General features: G+C 45.8%; 1 long non-coding RNA gene across 1 annotated transcript in view; it reads right to left on the bottom strand.

The window, feature by feature from the left end:
- Positions 1 to 14611, bottom strand: part of LOC310671724 — a 98306-nt gene extending 83695 nt beyond the window's left edge. The window contains exon 1 of the long non-coding RNA XR_014508113.1: positions 13837 to 14611. This is a non-coding gene — a long non-coding RNA (uncharacterized lncRNA). The remainder of the gene's footprint in view (positions 1 to 13836) is intronic.
- Positions 14612 to 21883: the final 7272 nt, after the last annotated feature.

Below are 21883 nucleotides of genomic sequence, written 5' to 3'. Positions count from 1 at the left end.
CGGGTAGCAGGGTGGAAGCGCCCTCTTTATAGTTATTATCAGATGAGCACTTTTGGGAATTCTGTTCCATTTAAATTGCATTTTCCCATATATTTGGATTTCAAATTACCGACTTGCCGGATTTATACTTTACGGGTTTGTAAAGTCACTTCGAGGCAGCTTCTTCTTGTGAGAAGTGAGGAACTAATGTAAAAGACAAAGCCTCCTCCCTTCTCAAAGTGCCCAAATTCACAGCACAAATACACACACCGGTGATATTAGCCCAGTTTATGGTACGCACAAACACCTTTCCCCCACTAAAAACGAAGAGATCACCCATACTGGAAGAAGAAATAAAGCAACCCAAGGAAGTACAGTGGTACCTCAGGTTACATACGCTTCAGGTTACATATGCTTCAGGTTACAGACTCTGCTAACCCAGAAATAGTGCTTCAGGTTAAGAACTTTGCTTCAGGATGAGAACAGAAATCGGGCTCCGGTGGCACGGCAGCAGCAGGAGGCCCCATTAGCTAAAGTGGTGCTTCAGGTTAAGAACAGTTTCAGGTTAAGTACGGACCTCCGGAACGAATTAAGTACTTAACCTGAGGTACCACTGTATTCCTATCAATCACCACATAGCATAAAGGTAAAGGGACCCCTGACCATTAAGTCCAGTCGCGGACGACTCTGGGGTGGCGCGCTCATCTCGCTCTATAGGCTGAGGGAACCGGCATTTGTCCGTAGACAGCTTCCGGGTCATGTGGCCAGCATGACTAAGCCGCTTCTGGCGAACCAGAACAGCACACGGAAACACTGTTTACCTTCCCGCTGGAGCGGTACCTATTTATCTACTTGCACTTTGACGTGCTTTCAAACTGCTAGGTTGGCAGGAGCAGGGACTGAGCAACAGGAGCTCAGCCCGTTGCGGGGATTCAAACCGCTGACCTTCTGATCAGCAAGTCCTAGGCTCTGTGGTTTAACCCACAGCGCCACCCGCGTCCCACCATATAGCATACTTCAGTGTAAAAAGGTAGACGGCGAAATTTGACTCCAAAGTCCTTCTCTCCATCAGGTTTTGGGTGGGGTTGCCGGGGTCTAGGAGGGAAAGAAAAGACACGCTAAAGCTACAAGTCATTTTCCAGCTCCCTCTTCCCCAAATAAAACAGATAACACTCAATTCACATAACACACAAGCCACCTCTGTGGTGGCAGCCGCAATCTTTGCTCAGCCTTGCCAACAAGCTACACAAAGAAAGAAGTCTTGATTTATGGCTTGTCCGACAAATTTATCCACTGCTATCGTACAGGGGAGCGTAACCAACCATTCCATTATTGGGATATTAGTACACACACTACTCTGTTTTGTTAAGATTGCTACTCTCCAGCACAAAGTCTGTATTTGTTTCCCTGCAGGGGTGAAAATAAAGGGGGTTTTGTGTGTGTTTCTCTCCCTTCCCCTCTCTTCCTCCCCCCCCCCGCCCCCCCACCCCCAGCCACCGGCACCCTCTGTCCTCTCTTTTGCAGGTCTGAACGAGTTTATTTGACACTCCAGTGAGCTTTGTGAGGAAAGTGCCTGAGGATAAATGCTCCCCTAAGAGTTACTTGGCGTTAGACAGAGGGACCCTCTTCAGAAGAGAATGGGGGCTTGTTGAGATGAGGCGGGAGGGGGGAATCTGGTGAAGAGATCCCAACCAGCCCTCACAGAAGGGTCTCTGTCCTGGACTTACAATAGAGCAAGGCCTTAAAGGCACCCAATGCTGACTGGGAGTGGGGGAACACATTCCCCTCCTTTTAGAAGGATTTCTCCTCCTTTTCTTTAAGGAACAATTGAATAAGTTATAAAAGGGGCCTCCCCTCGCCATACATTTTTAGGAAGCATTAAATGAGGTTCGGGTGGCCGGTGGGGGGGGGGGGAGGGAGTAGGTGGAAAAGAAAGAGTTTCATTCATGACTCTAAGCAGAGAGTTTTCTACCATCCTCCCCAAGCCCCTCTGTTTGTGTGTCCAGAAAAAACTACTTTCTTTAAAAACCGAGCCTACTTGAAATCTATAAGAAGCTGGGTGAGAGGGCTCTGGGAAAATGTTAACAGAGAAATAATCCCACTTCCAGCTGTGGGCTAATCAAATATTGTCCTCCAATGCTAAAACAAGACAGGTGGACCCCACAACCCTTTCAGCTGAAGAAGGCACTTAGTTTCCCTAGATTACGTACTAATTTGAAAAGGAGATGGCTTGGACACCCAGGTGGGGGTATAAGTTTCTCCAGTTTGGGATGGTCCCTGCTTCCACAGAGAAAAAAGCTTAACCTAGCATATCTAGTTCCCAACAGCTAAATCTGTTACCATCACTCTCTTTCACACACAAACACAGCATTACACTATAGAGCTGGAACAGACCACCAGGGTCCAACCTCCCGCAGTACAGCAATCTTTTGCCCAACATGAGATTGAGAGTCTCATGCTCTACTGACTGATGTTGCAGCTTCTCCTACATCCCACCCAAATGTTTCCAGAAAGGGTAAGTGGGACATATGAGCCCTATCCTCCTAGCCTGGAGATTGATGCCAGTTAGTTCATCCATTGGCATGGTGGAGCAGGTGGGGGCGTGGCATGCCGTCTGTGGAGGTGTGAAGCACATTTGGGGGCGTGGTGCGCGTCCTGGGGGTGTGGCTCACCACCTGCAGGGGCGTGGCCCGCGTCCCAGGGGCGTGGCGCCAGCATGGTTTGGGGGGGTGGCACATGTCAGGGGGGCAGCCGCGATGGTACCCCCCTCCCCGATGGTGCAGGGGCGGTGCGCTCCCCCCATTCCTCCGCCAGTGTCCATTGGTCCATCTAGCTCAATAACTGACCAATGGACTGATTTTGGTATAGGGAATGTTCCTGCTTTGCTTTTCTGAGCCCTCACCAGAACTAAGGGGATTTTCTGCTTCAAAGGGCAGCAAGAAAATAATAATTATCATAGAAATGTCCCTTTTCAACCAGGCCTTTGGCTGAAGAATATTCTATGGCCTTTTGAATGTTTTTTGCTTTTGTTTAACTGTTTATTTTGTGTTTCTCCCCTGTATTTTAATGTTGTGAACTGCCCTGAGATCCTTGGATGAAGGGCAGTATATCAATTTTAATTAATAATAATAATAATAATAATAATGCTATATCAAGACAGGTAAGGTGGAGCTGTTCCCCTAATGTTGCACACATTGACTTAGTACCACATTCAGGTACATTCAGGTTCCAGATCACACTGAAGCTATTCAGACACACAAAAACCTGCAGAACTGTATGCATGAAGCTCTCTCTCTCTCTTACTCCAGGTGTTGTCTACACAGCACCAGGGTGGAGCTAGCTGGCACAGCTCCCCTCCTCCATTGGTTTCATCCATTAGTATAATGCCAAAATAGGCCTATTGTGTAGCAAAGTTCCCTCTGAAATCAGGGGTGTCTAACCTTCAGGCCTCCACATGTTGCTAGACTCCAGCCCTCATCATCCCTGACCTTTGGCCAAGTTGGGTGGGGGCTGATGAGAGCTGGAGTCCCGCCGACATCTGGCAAGCGACTTTGGCAACTTTCAGGGAGAGAGATGGAACAGGAGTGTGGGTGTGAAGAAATATACAGCAAAATCCTGTGCTGATCTGCTCAAAAAATAAGTTCTACTCCCAGGTAAGACTGTACACAAGACTGTGCTACCTTTGAATGTGAGAGGGGAGAAGAGATGAAGGCAAGAACTGCTGCTTGACTGGTACAGGGTGATGTTTCAAAGTGTTGACACTGGGACTCCACTTCAAGCAGCAACATTTCTTCGACCAGTACAGTATTTATTTATTTTTTTTGTAAAAAACAAAACAAAAACCCAACCATTACTGAATACATCCTGTCCTATGGCAGTATACTGGTGACTGGCTCAGTGAATGCCACTGGAAACTGACTAGGTTATGGCAAGGATTGAGATTTAGGAGTACACTGTCTAGGCCCCTTTGAACCATGATCTGCACCTAAACTTAAACTGAGATTTGACTATAAATTCCAGCTCTACCTCCTCTAAATACGGGCGCTCACTTTTATGAAGTAGCAGCCTAGATAAACTAGTTGTCCAACAGGTTAGAGAACGATTTCCCAAACTTGGGTCCCCAGCTGTTTTTGAACTACAACTCCCATCATCCCTAGCTAGCAGTTCAGGGATGATGGGAACTATAGTCCAAAAACAGCTGGAGACCCAAGTTTGGGAAACACTAGGTTACAGCAAGGATGGTGAATCTGTGTGGCACTTCAGTTGCTATTGGACTACAACTCCCATAAGCCTCAGCCAGCATGACCTGATGGTCCGGGATGATGGGAGTTGTAGTCCAGCAACATCTGGAGGGCAACAGGTTTCTGCCTTCCTAGATTAGATGTCTCATAGTCCATATATTTTTACTTTGGAAGGCCAACACACATCGTTCAGAAATATTCAATAATAATAGCCGACTGGATAGCTCAGTTGGTTAGAGAATGGTGTTGATAATGCCAAGGTTGTGGGTTCAATCCCCATATGAGGATGCATATTCCTGCATTGCAAGGGGTTGCACTAGATGATGCTCAGGGTCCCTTCCAACTCTACAATTCTTTGATTCTGTGAATTACATGCACTTAATCACAAATATGAGAGACAGCTCTTACCATATAGTACCGACTATCGATGTCAAAGGCTACCCAAGCAAACCTTGAATAAAATGCTTATAGGTGTGTGATCTGAAGTATCCCTAACAGGTGAGTAAAGGGAACTCAAAAAATAACTGGAGAGATAACTCATACATTTCAGGAATGAGCCATCACCAGGTATCTTGAACAGTGTACTCAAAAGATGCACAGTTCAGGACATCCCAGGAGGCAGTCAAGAGGTCATCCCTCACTTCTAGCTACTAGGGAAGTTGATCAACTTTGTTTAGAAGTTACAGAATGCATGGCCAACTATTTCAGGTCCCGTTATAGTACATTCATAAATGTGCTATGAAAGCTTGACAATTAAAAATTAACCCGCCAGAAAGATGAGTGTATATTGAGGGACGGTGTAATGCAGGGCTCCCCTCCAGATGTTGCTGGAGTCCATCTCCCATCAGCTTCAGCCAGCATGGCCACAGATCAGGGATGATGGACATTGCAGCCCACATCTGGAGGGTTGCAGATTCCCTATCCTTGGGCTAGGACCAACCAGGTTGAAATCTCCACTCAACCAGGGTGACTCTAAGATAGGTTACAGATTCAATGTTTATCTCAAAGGCTCCTTGGAAAAAATAATCATGAATACCCCATGAGCAGCTTGAAAAAACTATGCATAATAAATGCAATAAATATATATATATTAGTAATGAAATAACTGGTGTAGTGCAATGAACAAAGTGTCTGACTTGGACCATGGAGATGTAGGTACAAATTCTCATACCAGATTTAAGTCAAGCAAGAATGAGAAAGAGGGTTATTGTGAACACTTCCCATGAACACCACTGTTCCTTCACAATTAAAAGGTACCTTTGCTTGTCCCAGACTTAAGAAAGAAACCAAACAAGGACAACTATGCTTTTCTAAAGAAACATATTGAATGCTGAATGTTTAAATCTTCTATGCGTACATCTGAAAGCACAGTGATGGGAAAGCACATTGCAATGGAATGTGAAGTTCAGGTCTAAGAGAGATTGCCAAAGTTGGATGATAAAACCTTTATTGTGGTACAAAATATACCAGCTGCCACAGCTGGCAAATTTAGCCACTGGGAAAAGGGAAAAAAACTGTCTGTATTCAAGCTAATTCTGTCTACTGTAAGAACACATTCAGTGATGGAGGAATTACTGTGAACAAGCTATGCATTTCCTTGGAATCTGACAGCTGGATACTGGAACAGAAGCAGTGTGCTGTGAGTGTCTGTTTCTCCACTTGCTCTAGTTGCCTATTCCTCTTACTATGTTATACAATTTGTTCACACACACCCCTTTGGATCCATGACTTTATTAACTTACAAATTGAATTACAGTAGTCATCTGATTTTAGTCAATTGATGCTTTGGCTAAAAGCTGATAAGAATCCTACAACCCCAGAGCCATAAGCAGCAGCATCCAGACAATTCAAGCAAGGTCCAAAAGTAGATCACAGTACACCTGCATGGGGAACCTGCTTCCATACATGGATGAAACTCTCACCAAATAAATCCGAAAGTTTCATTTCTTTTCTAAAATTTAGACCACACACAAAATGCAGAGGCCTTCCTCCCCCCGCCCCCCTTCAAAATAAAAGGGGGGAAATATAATAGGTGGCATTCAACTAAGTTTTAATGTTAATGATTCACATTAATGTCAATGAGTCTTCTATGAGTAAAACCCAGTGCAAGCAACTCCCCAAATATCTAATGTCTTATGCTAAAATAAATTAATTTGTGTGATTGAGGAGTGGATTTGGAGAATGGAGCAAACTGGCAGTGACGCACAAACTCAAAGTCAGGGTCTCATTTTCCCCTTCTCATCCCCCGTGTAGGATTACCAATACAATATTATGGCCCGAGCATCAGGGAGGCCGTATGGAATACACGTCACAATCCACAGCAAGCACCTTTTACGGCAGGAGAAAAGGACGTGTTCGCATCATTCCAATCCATAGCCAGGCCAGGGAGGTACTTTCTAAGGCACCTGGCTAGGTTGGTCTACTCTAGACCAAGGCTAACAAGAAGAGGCCTCTTGCGCTCACAGAGCTACAATTTCCATAGTTCCCTGGGAGAGGAGTTGACTATTAAACCACTCTGGTATTGTAGCTCTGTGAGGGGAATGGGGGTCTCCAAACAACTCTCAGCATCCTTAACAAACAAGAGTCCACAGGATTATCCGGGGGGAAAACCCCAAAGTATGATACTGCTTTAAATGTATAGTGCAAACAGGATTTAAAAGAAAGAGAAAGGAGTGAGAATCAACAGGGGCAAGTTGTGGATGTTGTTCAAAACACAGTGTTTGTTTTCAGCACTCCTTGGCTAAAATGCTTCACTCCAACATCATGCGCCTGTGGCAGATAGTGGCAATGACAGCACTAGCCTAACCAATGCACTACAGGTGTGCAGCATGGGAAACCCATGACAAAGGATGGTGGGATCCGTAGTCCAGCAACATGTGGATGGCCACAGGTTCCGCATCCCAGACATATGGAACCAGAAACCAACTCCTCAGGAAGCTCCCCCCCCCCCCCATCAGCACTATAGATAAAAGTCAAGAACGGCAGCTATACTGTGGTGTTCTAGATTGGAATGGCAGAAGCTCTCTGGATGATCTGAAGAAGGGTTTGGCTCCCACTTGTTTATCAACGACAGCAACAAAATTTTGTGTGGAAGGCCAGTGAGTTCAAATCAAGTTCTAGTGCTCAGAGCAAATCCCTGGGCTCAGGATCCTTAAATTCAGAACAGAAACCTGCCTTATGGATCTCACGGATCTAGTAACATAAAATAAAATTGCACAACTTTGATCATCCCTGTTCTAGAATCTCAAAAGGCAAATTGGGAAAAGGACACCAGGATCGCCCATTGTTCCACAACTCCACTGAACATACATGGCAGTACTCCTTGACTTCATTTATCTATATAATTCACACTGCGGATCTAACATTTCTCCTTGTACTGCAGTTTGTCACTTACACTGTTAGGAATCCCTTTGCAGAGATTTCTTCCAGATGCCCAGGGATGAAAAGGCAACACCCTAGAATGTCTGTATTTTAGAACAAGTTTTAGATAGGTCTAGCTTCCTATCTTTTCCCAGTAGTAATGTATGGAAGTGAGAGCTGGACCATAAAGAAGGCTGATCGCCGAAGAATTGATGCTTTTGAATTATGGTGCTGGAGGAGACTCTTGCGAGTCCCATGGACTGCAAGAAGATCTAACCTCTCCATTCTGAAGGAAATCAGCCCTGAGTGCTCACTGGAAGGACAGATCCTGAAGTTGAGGCTCCAATACCTTGGCCACCTCATGAGAAGAGAAGACTCCCTGGAAAAGACCCTGATGTTGGGAAAGATGGAGGGCACAAGGAGAAGGGGACGACAGAGGACGAGATGGTTGGACAGTGTTCTCGAAGCTACAGCATGAGTTTGACCAAATTGTGGGAGGCAGTGGAAGACAGGATAGCCTGGCATGCTCTGGTCCATGGGGTCGGACACGACTAAACAACAACAACAGCTTCCTATCTAGAGAATATTTGGAGCTTTCCCACAATTCGGACACAGCTCTGTTTTGTTGTGTGAATGTGATTATCAAAAGTGCCTTTTGTAAAGGAAACAGTGTTTGAAATAGCTCCAAAGGCCCCAAACTTCCACAGATACAAACAAGATCCTCCCAATAGCTTTTCTGTATTTCCTTTAACTCAACACAATTGGACTCATTAAAAATTCGATTTCTTCACAACAGGAAACAAGGGCCAAGGATTTTACTACATTACATTGTGTTGTGCATCAAAGAGACACCCCAAATCAACCAAGGATATCTGATGAGTTTTGCGATTAAAAGCACCACATAACTCAGAAGCTTCCTCTTTGTATGAAAGTTTGCTTAACAAATATTGCTTTGCTTACTTTTTATCTCTTCAGCTGCTTCACCCATAACAATTTTTCCTAAACAGAGTTAAGAAAGGCTATACAACTTTCCCATGACAATGTCAACATCTGTTTGGGGTTTGCTTACATAGATTTGAAAACAATACAGATCTATGAAATGCTAATGAACCATTTGCAGCTTCATGTGCAGTTCACACAAGATATAACTTAACCAAATGCCAAAATTGCTCATTCCCATTTCTGCAAATATTGTTAAGGGGATATATTTTAAGAAGTAGGTGAGGGCAAGGCTCTGGAACAGCTTCTGGAACAGCCATTTCTGGCTCAGGAAGAGCGTAGAATGTTAGTCAGGTCTTGTCCCAAACGGACAGAGGCTTTGTACACATGACATGAGTTAAGGACATTAATCCCTCTTCTTCTTAGCCAGTGTGGTGTAGTGGTTAAGAGCTGTGGACTCGTAATCTGGTGAACCGTGTTCGTTTCCTCGCTCCTCCACATGCAGCTGCTGGGTGACCTTGGGCTAGTCACACTTCTTTGAAGTCTCTCAGCCCCACTCACCTCACAGAGTGTTTGTTGTGGGGGAGGAAGGGAAAGGAGAATGTTAGCTGCTTTGAGACTCCTTAGGGTAGTGATAAAGCGGGATATCAAATCCAAACTCCTCTTCTTCTTCTAGGATAGCTCAATTGGTAGAGCATGACATTCTTAATCTGAAGCTTGTGGGTTCAAGGCCTCCATTGGGCAAAAAGATTCCTGCATTGCAGGGGTGATGGACTAGATGACTCCCCCATGGTCCCTTCCAACTCTACGGTTCTATTCCCCCCCCCCATTATATTTATTGAATTTTTCATTATCTATTACTACAGTACTTTTATATTTTGCACCTTGTTATTTGCTCAAAAGAGCTATCGACTTCCCTCCCTCCCACCTCATGGTTACCTTAATTATTTCTATTTCACAACATTTCTATTTTTTCCTGTTTACATTATATCCATCTCAATTATCAAATTTTAAATAAATATGTCAAAAAGTACATAACCTCAACATTACAAGTTTCTTAAGTCAGTGCTGCTAGTGTTAAATGTTTACAATTATCCTTCAAATGTCATATAAATTTACTCCAGTCTTTTTGGAACATTTGAACCCGCTGGTTTTGGATTTTCCCAGTCAACTTTGCCAGCTCTGCATATTCAATCTTCTTCATTTGCCACTCTTGAATAGCTGGTAACTCCTGTTGCTTCCTTTTTTTGCTAGTAAAGTCCTTGCTGCCATTGTTGCATACCTGAACAGCCTTTGGTCTTTCTTCAGGATTTCCTCACCTATTATCCCCAATAAAAATGCTTCTGGTTTTTTAACAAATGTACTTTTGTATATTATCTTTAACGCATTACAGTGGTACCTCGGGTTAAGTACTTAATTCGTTCCGGAGGTCCGTTCTTAACCTGAAACTGTTCTTAACCTGGAGCACCACTTTAGCTAATGGGGCCTCCTGCTGCCACCGTGCCGCCGGAGCACAATTTCTATTCTCATCCTGAAGCAAAGTTCTTAACCCGAGGTACTATTTCTGGGTTAGCGGAGTCTGTAACCTGAAGTGTATGTAACCCGAGGTACCATTGTATATATCATATCCCAGTAAGCTTTTGCCTTACTGCACTTCCACCACATATGATAAAAGTTCCCTTCCTTTTCTTTACATTTCCAACATTCCTTACCAACTCTACGATTCCACGATTCTGACCAACAGCACTGCATATTACATCAGAGGTGTGGATGGTTTGCCTCACGCACCTCTCGGCACTACACCTTCAACGTGCTGGCACAGCATAGGCTATTTGCAGGCTAACAGGCAGTTTGTCAAAGATGTGAGACATGGGGCAGTTATGGAAGGGTGTCATTTGAGTCACACATTTGTAGGCTGAATTGGGGTGGCGAGGAGATGAATGGAACTTGAACAAAGCTTGCATTGTGAGGGCCTACATTAGGGAAGAAAATGAGCAATAGCAACAAAAATAAATGGAGAGAAAGTGTTGTAGGGTTTGTTTGTTTGGCTTTCTTTATTTTCTCAAGTTACCTGAATATTCATTTGGGGGGGCAGGGCTTTTTTTCAGCCGGAACTCACCTGAACTTACTTCCGGCACCTCTCAGGTGGGAGTCATTGCCCTTATAAGAGAACAAGGAGGGTGTTCATTGTGAGTGCCAGCACCTCTTTTTCTAGAAAAACAGCACTGTTTGGGGTATATTCTCCCAAGCGCTTACAGGGCTGTTGATTACCTTTCTTAAAACTACCCCAGGCTGTTGGGATAGCAATATATTACTGTCCAGAAATGTTGCTGAACCCAAGTGATGGTTGCTAAAGCATAATACCATAGTTTGTATGATACACCCATTTGAAAAGGGGAGAGATTAAGCACAGCACCCAGGCTAAAGTCCAGAAGATTCGCTTCTTGCTTATTGCGGAGTTATCTCATGCGTCATTTCCAGAACATATTTTATGCTAGCTGTTTTAGAAAAGGATTTGCCCCGATCCCTTTGTAATTGTCCAACACAGGACCAGAGGGGTGTAGCCTTTATTTACAGAAGCAAAATAAGAAAGGAGATAATATATTTCACCGAGAGTTGACATGAGGTTATGAGCATGCACACACATGCAGAAAGGCTTCTACAATGTCAGAATGAATGCAATTCACAGACAAGAAGGAAATAAAACTGATAGCACCACTCGAATTCCCATGAGAAAGATTGCATCTATAAAACTGTGTGTGTGTGTGTGTGTGTGTGTGTGATATTGCTGCAACAGAACCATGTGTGGATGATAAACCTTTACTGCAATATACATCTGAATGAATGCATATTTATTAGAATATGCATCTGAATGAATGTATATTCAGAGTTAGACCTTCTGCTTCTGCTGTATGCTTCTGCTCAAACATAGAATTTTGTTGTTGTGTTTAACACAACAAGCTAATGCTTGTGGTCACATCACACAAACTGCAACAATATGCAAGTTCCAGTGTCACCACTGGATCCCATTTTTTTTTAAAAAAAATTGATGTTAGCTTGCCCAAATCCCTATGCCCAGGCAAAGACAATCATCGCTCTGCCAGAAGTTTCATCTCCCTCCTGATGAAACACACAGAGAGGATTCTACAGTTTCCTTAACGCTGATTTCCATTGCTCAAGTATTTGTGTAGGAACATGAGCCTCATTCATTTTCACTATAAGGTTGCAGTTGAAATACAAGAAATGATGTTCCAATCCCCCCCAAAATTAGTACAGTGATGGAAAGGAAACTATCATGCTGGAACTGCCTAAAAGATTACACCGACAACACAGACCCTCTTATTTTTTACATTTCTACACCACCTTTCCTTCAAGGTAGTCTACACACTTCCCAAATGAGTGCATTCCTGCAGAGGCTGAAATCTCAGACATGTGAGCTTTGAGAGCTGGATGAGCTGTCTGCCATACAAAGAAAACCATGCACTAATCTGTCTATCTTGAATGATTTGGATATTCTTCCTTGTATCTAACCTCCTATGACCTTCCTGCCAGTCAGCTCTACTGACTTCACCACCACCACTGAAAACACAAATGCTCTGTCTTGGGAGACGACAAACGTAAAAAAATCTGAGAGGATGGAAATGCATTCACGCCATTGCAAGAGACTAAAACATGTTTATGCATATCTAACGGACATTTGGCTCTGCCTTGGGAGCAAATGGCTCCTATAAGATCATTCAAATCAAGTTTCGCTAATGTGCTCCCAGAAGCAAGAGCAGGCGCAAGTGATGGTGAAAGGAAGGGAAGCCAGTGCAAAACAGACATTCGATCCAAGATCCTTGTCAAGCTAAGAAATGTGGTTTAAGGCATTCTTGCCATAAATAAGATTCATGGGCGACAAGATTGCACCAGTTCCCACAAGAGCTCTATAAAAAGGCTGCGGTGGTGAGGCAGTGTGTAGCATCCCAGTACAAGCGCAGGGGTCGGCAAACCTCACCATGGAGCTAGTAGTGCTGTCAGCGAACAAGATAAACTGTCTCTGCCTCTTGGGCAGGTGAGTCACTGAAACACAGAGGAAGGCTGAGGAGGGAATTCTAGCTTTGCACACCCTGGCTAGAGGGTGCATGAAATATGTCCTAGTGGGAAGAAACTCCCGAGATCAGAGAGGCACCCAGGAAGGAAGAAAAAGAAGGAGCATATTGGCTACCCTAATGAAAACAAAAGCTGATTATATAGAAGACAGAAGCCTAAAGCAAACCATTAGAGCCCATTTACACAGATGAAGGACTCAGTATTAAGTTACAGAGCAAGGTTAACAGCACCTGTGTCCCCAGGGACAAAATAAGGAGGCTCAGGAGACTGGGGGGGGGGGGAACCCATGTTGGGAAAGGAGGCACAACCAAAATTTGTGTTGGGGGAACAAGCAGACAAAGCATTGCATGTGTGTATCTACGGAAGAACTGCCAGGCTTTGTGATCAAGCCACTGGGCTCGCTTGCCTGCATAACAGGACATGACCGTTCCAACAACTCCAATACATGCATGCTTTTCATTAGATCTTATTTTTGAAAAATAAGGAAGAAGGAAAGAAGGAAATATTATACAAGGTTCTTCACCCCCCCCCCAAAAAATAATAACAATTAGATGAACACTTTTGAATTATGTGCACGGATAAGCCACACACATTGCACAGGGCTTTCCCCAAAGACAGGTGCGTTTCATCCTCACACCCACCGCCAGGCACATAATGCACTTCCTCTCCCCAGATGCCATTTCCTACATGACTCGCTCGCCTCGCCGCTTTTTCTCGACACCCCCAAGCAAAACACCCCAGAATTGCAGCAGCCAGGGCGCCGCGCGCAAGGCTCGTCTGTATCCATTCGCGGCTCCATCTCACCGGATTGCGGGCTGCCTGGAGCTTCCCTGCGGTGGGTAGGCGCTGTTCCCTCGCTAATACAAGCCTTCAAGTAACGGGCCCTGAATGCAAAGCGATAATAAAGCGAAACTTCCTGGAACGCCATAGGGAGAGAAAGGGGAATGATTTTTACGCTCACTCTCATCACAGTGCTGGGGATTCGCCCGCTTATTATTCTCCGTTTGGCGATGTCCCCTTAAGAGCATCACGTACATCCATACACATTGCTGGTTCGTGTAAAACAATCACTGGCAGAACTGTTTAAAAACCAGTAACAACAGAAATCGCTCCATCATCCACGTTGGAGCCGAGATGCCAAGACGAAGAGCACGAGCTGCCCCTCATCCTCACGCCACCGCTTCCCAGAGAATCCAAAGCAATCGAGGGCAAGCAGGAAACTTACCTGGAGGGCATCCCCCATGTGGAGAGAGGCTGCTGCGAAAAGCGCAGCAAGAATTATATTCCAAATATGAAGGCGGGGACGGAGAGGGCACCAAGCAGATCAGCTCCAAAACGCACCGGATTTTGCGTCAGGCAAAGGTGTCCAAGCCTAACCGGGGTGCGCAAAAACCATCGTTGCGAGGCAGAGGTACCGCAATAATCCAGGCCCGAGGGAGACCAAGGGGCAAGGCTCTCCCAGGTGTTCTTGCCAGCATCTTCCCTCCTCTCCAGCAGATGCCCACTTCCCGGAAGGGCGATGCTTGAACATCCTAGAGGCATAAATCCAACGCAGCGGGGTCCTTCCTTGTCCAACGGGGAAGATGAGTCCAGGTCGTGGGGGCCATAATAACCCGCACGCCGCCCTTTGCAGACACTCTGCCGACCTGCAGCAGCCAGCCGAGAAATGCGCACGATCCCCCGCATTTGTGCCCGGCGAGGCGCGCGATCTCTGTCTCTCTCCGGGCCAGCCCCAAAAGAGCGAGAGCAGCTCCCAGCGCATCCAGGCACCCGGGAGAGAAAGAGGCTGGATGGAAGAAGCAGCCAGCTCGCGGGTTCCCGGAGCGGCTCGCATCGCATCGAGGAGGCGCCGAGAGGTCCCTCCACCAAGCGCGCCTTAGCCAAGCCCCTCCTGCCGGACCCCGCCGGCCGAGCGCCGCCCAAGCAGCAGCTCCGGAGGAGACGCACTCTCGCCGCGCACCAGGAAAACGCGCGCCCTGCCCACCTCCCTCACACTGCCCGGGCTCGAGCCATGCCTGCTTTTATATACTCCTGAGCCGCAGGCTCGCTCGACTGCGGCAAGCTGAGGCAGAGAGCATCACGGGAGTCGTAGTTTTTCCTCTCCCTCAGTCCCTCCCTCTCTCGCCACATTCCAGTTAATGTTTATATACTTCGTTATTTAAACGTGATAGATGATAGATAGATGATAGATAGATAGATAGATAGATAGATAGATAGATGATAGATAGATATGCAATTACTTGTGAGTAAGCATGCACCTGGGCTGTGCGGCTAAGCGAATTCATGCACCAAGCTTAGACATGCATCCGGGCACACGAAAAAAAGCTACTGCAATTCTGACGTTACGCTATGTCCTTGACGCAGCAGCACTAGCGCCGTTTTTGTACCCTATTCATGTGCAGCAAAGTCATTTAGAGCGAGGACTGCTGGTCTCATTTCCTGTTGGTCTTATTCCTATAATAGGAATCGGGTGAATTTCTTTAATCTTTTGGGGACTACACGAATCTAAAATAGTGCAGAAGGCAAGGAGTACTTTATTTATTTGTACAAGTTAGAAACTGGCTTTTTAAAAAAAGTACATTAAATAAATATGTTGAATTACAGATTCTGATTTATTCAATGTTTTCTGTGTTCACAGTAAACCTATTGAAATTAATGGACATGACTAACTTAGGTCAATTGATTTCAATGGATCGACTGAATAGAACTTTAAGGCAATCCCCATATACTATTTTTTTAAAAAAATAAAATAAAATGATTGGTTTTGTGTGGTGCTGTCTGCTGTGATCCACCCTGAATAATTTCACGTTAAAGGGCAGGGTTTTGGAGATAAGAGAAAATAAATTAAACAAAAATAAACAAAATATTTTAGCCTCTCTCTTATTTTAACTTCTTGACCATTATATTTAAGAATCCCCCCCCCCCTTCATGTTCTGACAGAGAAATAAAGGGATGGATGCTATTATCTTCAAACTTTTACAATTAAAGAATGAGCAAAACACTAGCATCTCTCTGAGTTTTCTTGGAGAGGGGAGAACACAAAGCTTTCCCCCAAATTTCCTCCCATCCATACAGTTTCCAAGTGGGCACTCTGCAGCCTCTTTTTTTATTTTTGGGGATCATTTTACACCCAGGGTCAGCAAACTTTTTCAGCAGGGGTCCGGTCCACTGTCCCTCAGACCTTGTGGGGGGGACAGACTATATTGGGGGGGGGTGAACAAATTCCTATGCCCCACAAATAACCCAGAGATGCATTTTAAATAAAAGGGCACATTCTACTCATGTAAAAACACGCTGATTTCTGGAAGGCGACTGGGCCAGATCCGGCACCCGGGCCTTAGTTTGCCTACCCATGTTTTACACCAAAAATGGTTTAGCTTCAAAAAATGTGGCAGCAAGCAGCACTGTAGATAGGAACAGCTATTTAAAAGACACACTACCAATAAGGCAAGAAACCTCTGCAGTGACCAGTTAGCAGGGAGAAATAATGGCATCAGCTATCGAGGTGACAGATGATAATTTGATATTTATAGTCCTCCTGCAAGGTGTTAGGTAATGCTTAGATGAGAATTCCTGTCACTCACCCGCTAAGCATTTAAATCGTTTCCAGACTTGTCAAATACATTTCCAAGACGAAAATGGAACCAGATCTCTCCCTCACCCCACCCCCCATATCTTACTGTAAACAGCAAATGGATGCAAAACCGCTCCAGGAAAGTTTGTAGTCCTTAGTGAGCTTAAAGGCCAGCTATGCACACATGGTTGGTTGTTGGATGAATTCAGAAACTAGGGAAAGAATGGCTGTGATGGCTGCGGACAAAACACACACCCATGGCTTAGCTTTCAGAGATGAGGGATCAAAAGGGGGAAAATGGGTCCAGCTTACTTGCTAGGCTCCAAGTTCTTGAACCCAGCAGCAGCAGACAGAAAGAGCTGGGTGATTTGTCACAAAGGAAGAACAGGTTTGGACTGCCCATTGCAATGCTAGGGTCCAATCAGTTCTCAGATACCCGTACTCGCCTAACCCCACCTGGAATACCCATCAGCAGTGGACCAGAGTCCCTCCATCTTTTGAAACACTTCCTGTGAGCATCTTTCTTTCCCTGACCAATTGATTTGCATTCTGCAATGTAATAGCAGCCTCTGCAGTCTCCGAAGTGAGCATGTACCTGGTCGTCCCCACCCCCCAAAGCATGGCAGATTTGGCAGAAATCCAAACCTCACACAACTTTTAAAAGCTGAATGATCACTTTCTCAATGTCTACTTCCCACCGCCTAAGCAGGGATGGGAAACCTGTGGCCCTCAAGATATTGTTGGACTCGCAATTCCCAATCAGCTCCGGCCAGCATGGCCAATGGTCAGGGCTGCAGCCTGGAGGGCCATAGGCTCCTTATCCCTGGCAGCTACAGAAAGGTCTTCACCTGCAGTGTTTAGGACTCCAATCCCAAAGCACCTTACCTGGAAGGATGTTCTATGCATCCAATAAAATGTGTTACGGACCAAGATGAAAGTGAGTGAGAATTCTGCTTGTTCTGGAACAATGCCCTTTGGTACCTTATGCCCTGGTGTTTTTTGGCACATCATGATCTGCTTGGTAAATCCCTAGTTTTCTTTGCAAGCCCACAATCCTCTGCCGGTAGAGGCCTCTGCCTGTTTATCAGCCAATCTGTCAAAAGCATCTTTCTACTGCTCTCTTGAGGGACGCGGGTGGCACTGTGGGTTAAACCACAGAGCCTAGGACTTGCCGATCAGAGGGTCAGTGGTTCGAATCCCCACGACGGGGTGAGTTCCCGTTGCTCAGTCCCTGCTCCTGCCAACCTAGCAGTTCGAAAGCACAAAGTGCAAGTAGATAAATAGGTACCGCTCCAGTGGGAAGGTAAACAGTGTTTCCGTGTGCTGCTCTGGTTCGGCAGAAGTGGCTTAGCCATGCTGGTCACATGACTCGGAAGCTGTACGCTGGCTCCCTTGGCCAATAAAGCAAGATGAGCGCCGCAACCCCAGGGTCAGCCACGACTGGACCTAATGGTCAGGGGCCCCTTTACCTTTACCTTACTACTCTCTTGAGACCTACGATTACCTGTGCCTCACACAGGATGGGCACTACACAAGGCTCTCATTCCCCCCCCCCTCCCAAGGAGACCTCCAGGTTAAATAGAATAAAGGATGCTTTGAATTGCTCATGTGGGCCTGTGGGGAAAACGCCACTAATTCTTTGTATCTTAGCAACATCTGGTTGACATATTATTCAGCCTGCGGGCTTGCTTTTTTCTTTTTTCTTTTCTTGGCAATCATGCTTAATTTACCTGTTCCGTACATCCTTTATCTTGCTTTTTCAGTGGGTGCCTTCGCTCCTTTCCAGCCCATTTTAGTAATTAAAACATTTGCTTCCTCCAGCCCTCTCTTTCGCTCCCTCCACAGCTTTCCCTCCCCATCTCAGCAGTGGTTAAGGAATGCGAAGGAGGAATGCTGTCCTCTTACAAGGAGGTTGGAGAAAGGGAGGAGACTATCACTTTAAAACAATGACTTTATGTTTCCAGCCAAAGCTGTAGTCACGCAAGGCGCTCTGTGTGTGTGTGTCTCTCTGTGTGTGGTGTATAAACAAACTTCTGAAAGCCTTTTTCAGCTCTCTGTATATATTGAAAGCATCCAGCTCTCTGGAAATGGCACAACGGACACAATGTTTAGTGCACAATTCAAATCCCTACAGATATAGCTTCTCCCTATACAACTGCAAAAAACAACAACCTCTCGGGTTTTGTAAAGCTTGCTTTGGTCAGCTCCTGACTGCCTTTGGCTCTTCCAACTTTCCTTCTGGCAGTCTCTTCTCAGCCAGACCTTTCGTCTCTGTCCAAACCACCAGTGCAAAAGCTGTTCCCAGAACATGTGGCATCAGATCCTGACTTTCCATCCAGCACAAAGCCCTTGTCCTCACCTGTGAAGCTTTCTGTGACATGACCTCGCCCCATATTCCCTCCCCTTATTTCTCATGATAACCTTACTGTGAACTTCGCTTTCCCAACCTGCTCTCTCTCATCAGCATAGCTCCTTCTTCTTCCCATGCTTCTCCATCTGCCTTGAACTCCTTCGCAGAACACTTCCTTCAAATCCCTCCTCAAAACTGGAAACTTTTGGCTTGACCCAGTGGTGAGGAACCTGTGACCCTCTGGCTGTTGTTTGACTCTGAATCCCATCTGCTCCTGCCAACATGTCCAATGGTGAAGGATCGTGGGATCTGCAGTCCAGCAACATCTGATGAGAAACAGGTTCTCCACCTCTGATATAGCCAGTTAATTCGCAACTCCAGCTGAAAGAAATCCGATGTGCATGTAACCGTATCAGCACCCATTTATTAATTTCTTTGTTATGGGTATAGGAACATAGGAAACTGCCTTATTCCAGACCAGTGGTCCATTTTAGCTAAGTTCTGTCTGCATTGGCCAGAAGCAGCACTCCACAGTTTTAGACTGGCCTTTTCCCCCAGCCCTACCTGGAGACGTCAGGGTTTGAACCTGTGACCTTTTGCATGAAAAACACATGCTCTATAACTGATCTACCTTCCCTTCCCAATACCCCACCCATCCTCCAAGGAGTTCAGGACAGCACACATGCTGCTCCCGTTTTCTCTTCACAACAACGCTGCAAAGTAGTTGAGAGAGAGAATGGCAGAATCAAGGTCACTTAATGAGCTTCACAGGTACATGAGGATTCAAACCTGGGGCCTCCCAGTCTGACAATCACATCTCTGCTGGATTGGACAGGTTGTTATGTTTAAAAAACAATAACCATAACAATGATTCTCTCTCTTCAGACAACATGTCACTGGGTTGAAAGCATTCATTACTCTGTATAGTTAACACACTCATCCTAGTTTTCATCAGAGCTGTTCCATTCGCAAAGTGCTCAATGCCAACGACACCATTAGAGTCATAGAGCAGGAACAGCTAATGTGATGCCCTTCATTCATTGTTGAACTCAAACTCCCATCAGTCCCTGGCCTGTGGAGCCAAAAAACTTCCCCACACCTGACTTATAGCAAAAGGGAAGGATGTGACCACATCACTGGTCAACAAGCCAAGAGTAATTGTCAGCATCTCCATAGTCGGATACAGAGTTCAGAGCCGTCTTTTCCATAGGGCTTAGTGGTGTGTCGCGCCAGGGCACCGGCCTCTCAGGGGCGCCCCAGCAAGTGGGGGAGCTGCGCAGCTTTGCCGCGGAGGCTTGGGAGGGGTGCAACTTCACTCCCAAGCCTCTGCGAGGTTGCAGAGACCACATAACACTGCTCTTGAAAGATCTACATTGGCTCCCAGTACGTTTCTGAGCACAATTCAAAGTGTTGGTGTTGACCTTTAAAGCCCTAAACAGCCTTTGTCCAGTATACCTGAAGGAGTGTCTCCACCCCCATCATTCTGCCCGGACACTGAGGTCCAGTACCGATGGCCTTCTGGCGGTTCCCTCACTGTGAGAAGCCAAGTTACAGGGAACCAGGCAGAGGGCCTTCTTGGTGGTAGCACCTGCCCTGTGGAACGCCCTCCCACCAGATGTCAAAGAGAAAAACAACTACCAAACTTTTAGAAGACATCTGAAGGCAGCCCTGTTTAGGGAAGCTTTTAATGTTTAACAGACCACTGTATTTTAATACTTTGTTGGAAGCCGCTCAGGGTGGCTGGGGAGACCCAGCCAGATGGGCGGGGTATAATTAATAAATTATTATTATTATTATTATTATTATTATTATTATTAGGAGGGAAGCTGTGCTCTCCTCCCGTGAAGGCTTGGGAGAGGCAAAACGTCACTCCCAAGCCTCTGTGGGGATCATTCCAACACTATCGTTGGTAATTTGGGGGCGCTGGGTGGATATTTGCATCCCGGCTCCACATCTGCTAAAGATGGCCCTGACAGAGGTGTCCTTACTTTCTTTTCTGGGCTGCTCTCCCTGCCTGGGGGAGAAAATAGCTTGACCATAGGGAAGAAAGAGAACTAATTACCTTGGGCACCTGTGAGGCTAAACGGTTTGCTTTTGGTTGGGTGTAGCGTGGGTTGCTGGCGCCTGGGTGAGGTAAGTGTCGTGCCCCCCGCTGGACTGGGCTGTGGTCAGTCCCTTTGGGGATTGTTTCCTTAACTGGCTATCACCCAGTCTTTTCCTTTATATACTCTAAGCCTGCAACTTACAAACATTTAACTTGTGCACATTCAACTTTACTTGCGTGACTAAAATAAAATAGGTGGAAAGGGGGGAAATAACTTTGGCAATCTCACCCACCATTGAACCCAGTTGGTTTTGACTATACGCGATTTTGGCTTTAGGCACGACCCCAAAACATAACGCCTGCATAAGGCTTACTGTACTGAGATAGGGATGGGCGATTCCAGCCTCTGCTATTGGTATCTCTATAAATTCTGCTTTCTTCTTCTTTTTCTTTATATTATTTGAAGCAATCTTCCGAGCTGAGATGGATTTTTAAAGACCTCCTCCTCAACCCTAAATGAGGAACTTGGACTTGAAAGGCTAGGGCTATTATAAAAGGGAGATTTTTAAGTTAAAAAAAAGAGGGGTGCTTTTCAGGGAGTCCAGTGATTTAGTGTCTCGTTTCTCTGCCTCCCTCCACTCTTTTGCCTCCTGCACAAGGATCTATTGAGAAGCCACAGAACAAACGCTCCCTTATGAAGCTCAGAGGGAGAGAGAGAAAGAAAGAAAAAAAAATCTTCTCTTTGGTTTGTCTGAAACAGCTGCCTCCAAGCACGCTATAGTTACTCATTAACCAGGTCTCCTAAGGCGCTGGAGGGGGGGGGCGAGGAGAGGAGGAGAAAGAAGTCGAAACCTACCCTCAATAAGCTACTCCCCCTCCCCTCCACACAAACACAAAATAAAAAATAAATCAGGTGTCCTGGGAAATAAAAGTGTGGAGAGCAGGTGGCCTCTTTGGACAATGAAATAATGTGCAAGGAAAAAAGGGGTGTCTCTGATCTCTCTCTTTCTCCTAGGCGCCTGCCTGGCAGCTCCAGAAGGCAGAGGGAATGATAACATTGCTGGGAGTGTTCAGGGAGACACAAAAGGCATCCGATTATTAAGAGGGGAAGGCCGGACAGAGGACCGCTTGTGTTCCGTCCCGCTTGATGAGCTCAGGATGGGATGAAGGCCTCTCTCTCTCTCTCTCTCTCTCTCTCTCTCTCTCTCTGCTGGAATTTGGCAGCCCCCCCTCAACATTAGAGACTCCCCCCCCTTTATCAGAATGAGGGGAGAACCAGCATCTGGGTTTAACTAAGGAACCAT

Source organism: Podarcis tiliguerta (genome assembly GCF_965153285.1).
Source record: "Podarcis tiliguerta genome assembly, chromosome: 2".
NCBI lineage: Eukaryota > Metazoa > Chordata > Lepidosauria > Squamata > Lacertidae > Podarcis > Podarcis tiliguerta.
The sequence above is the reverse complement of the archived record's forward strand: the minus strand, read 5'-3'. Positions and strand labels throughout refer to the sequence as shown.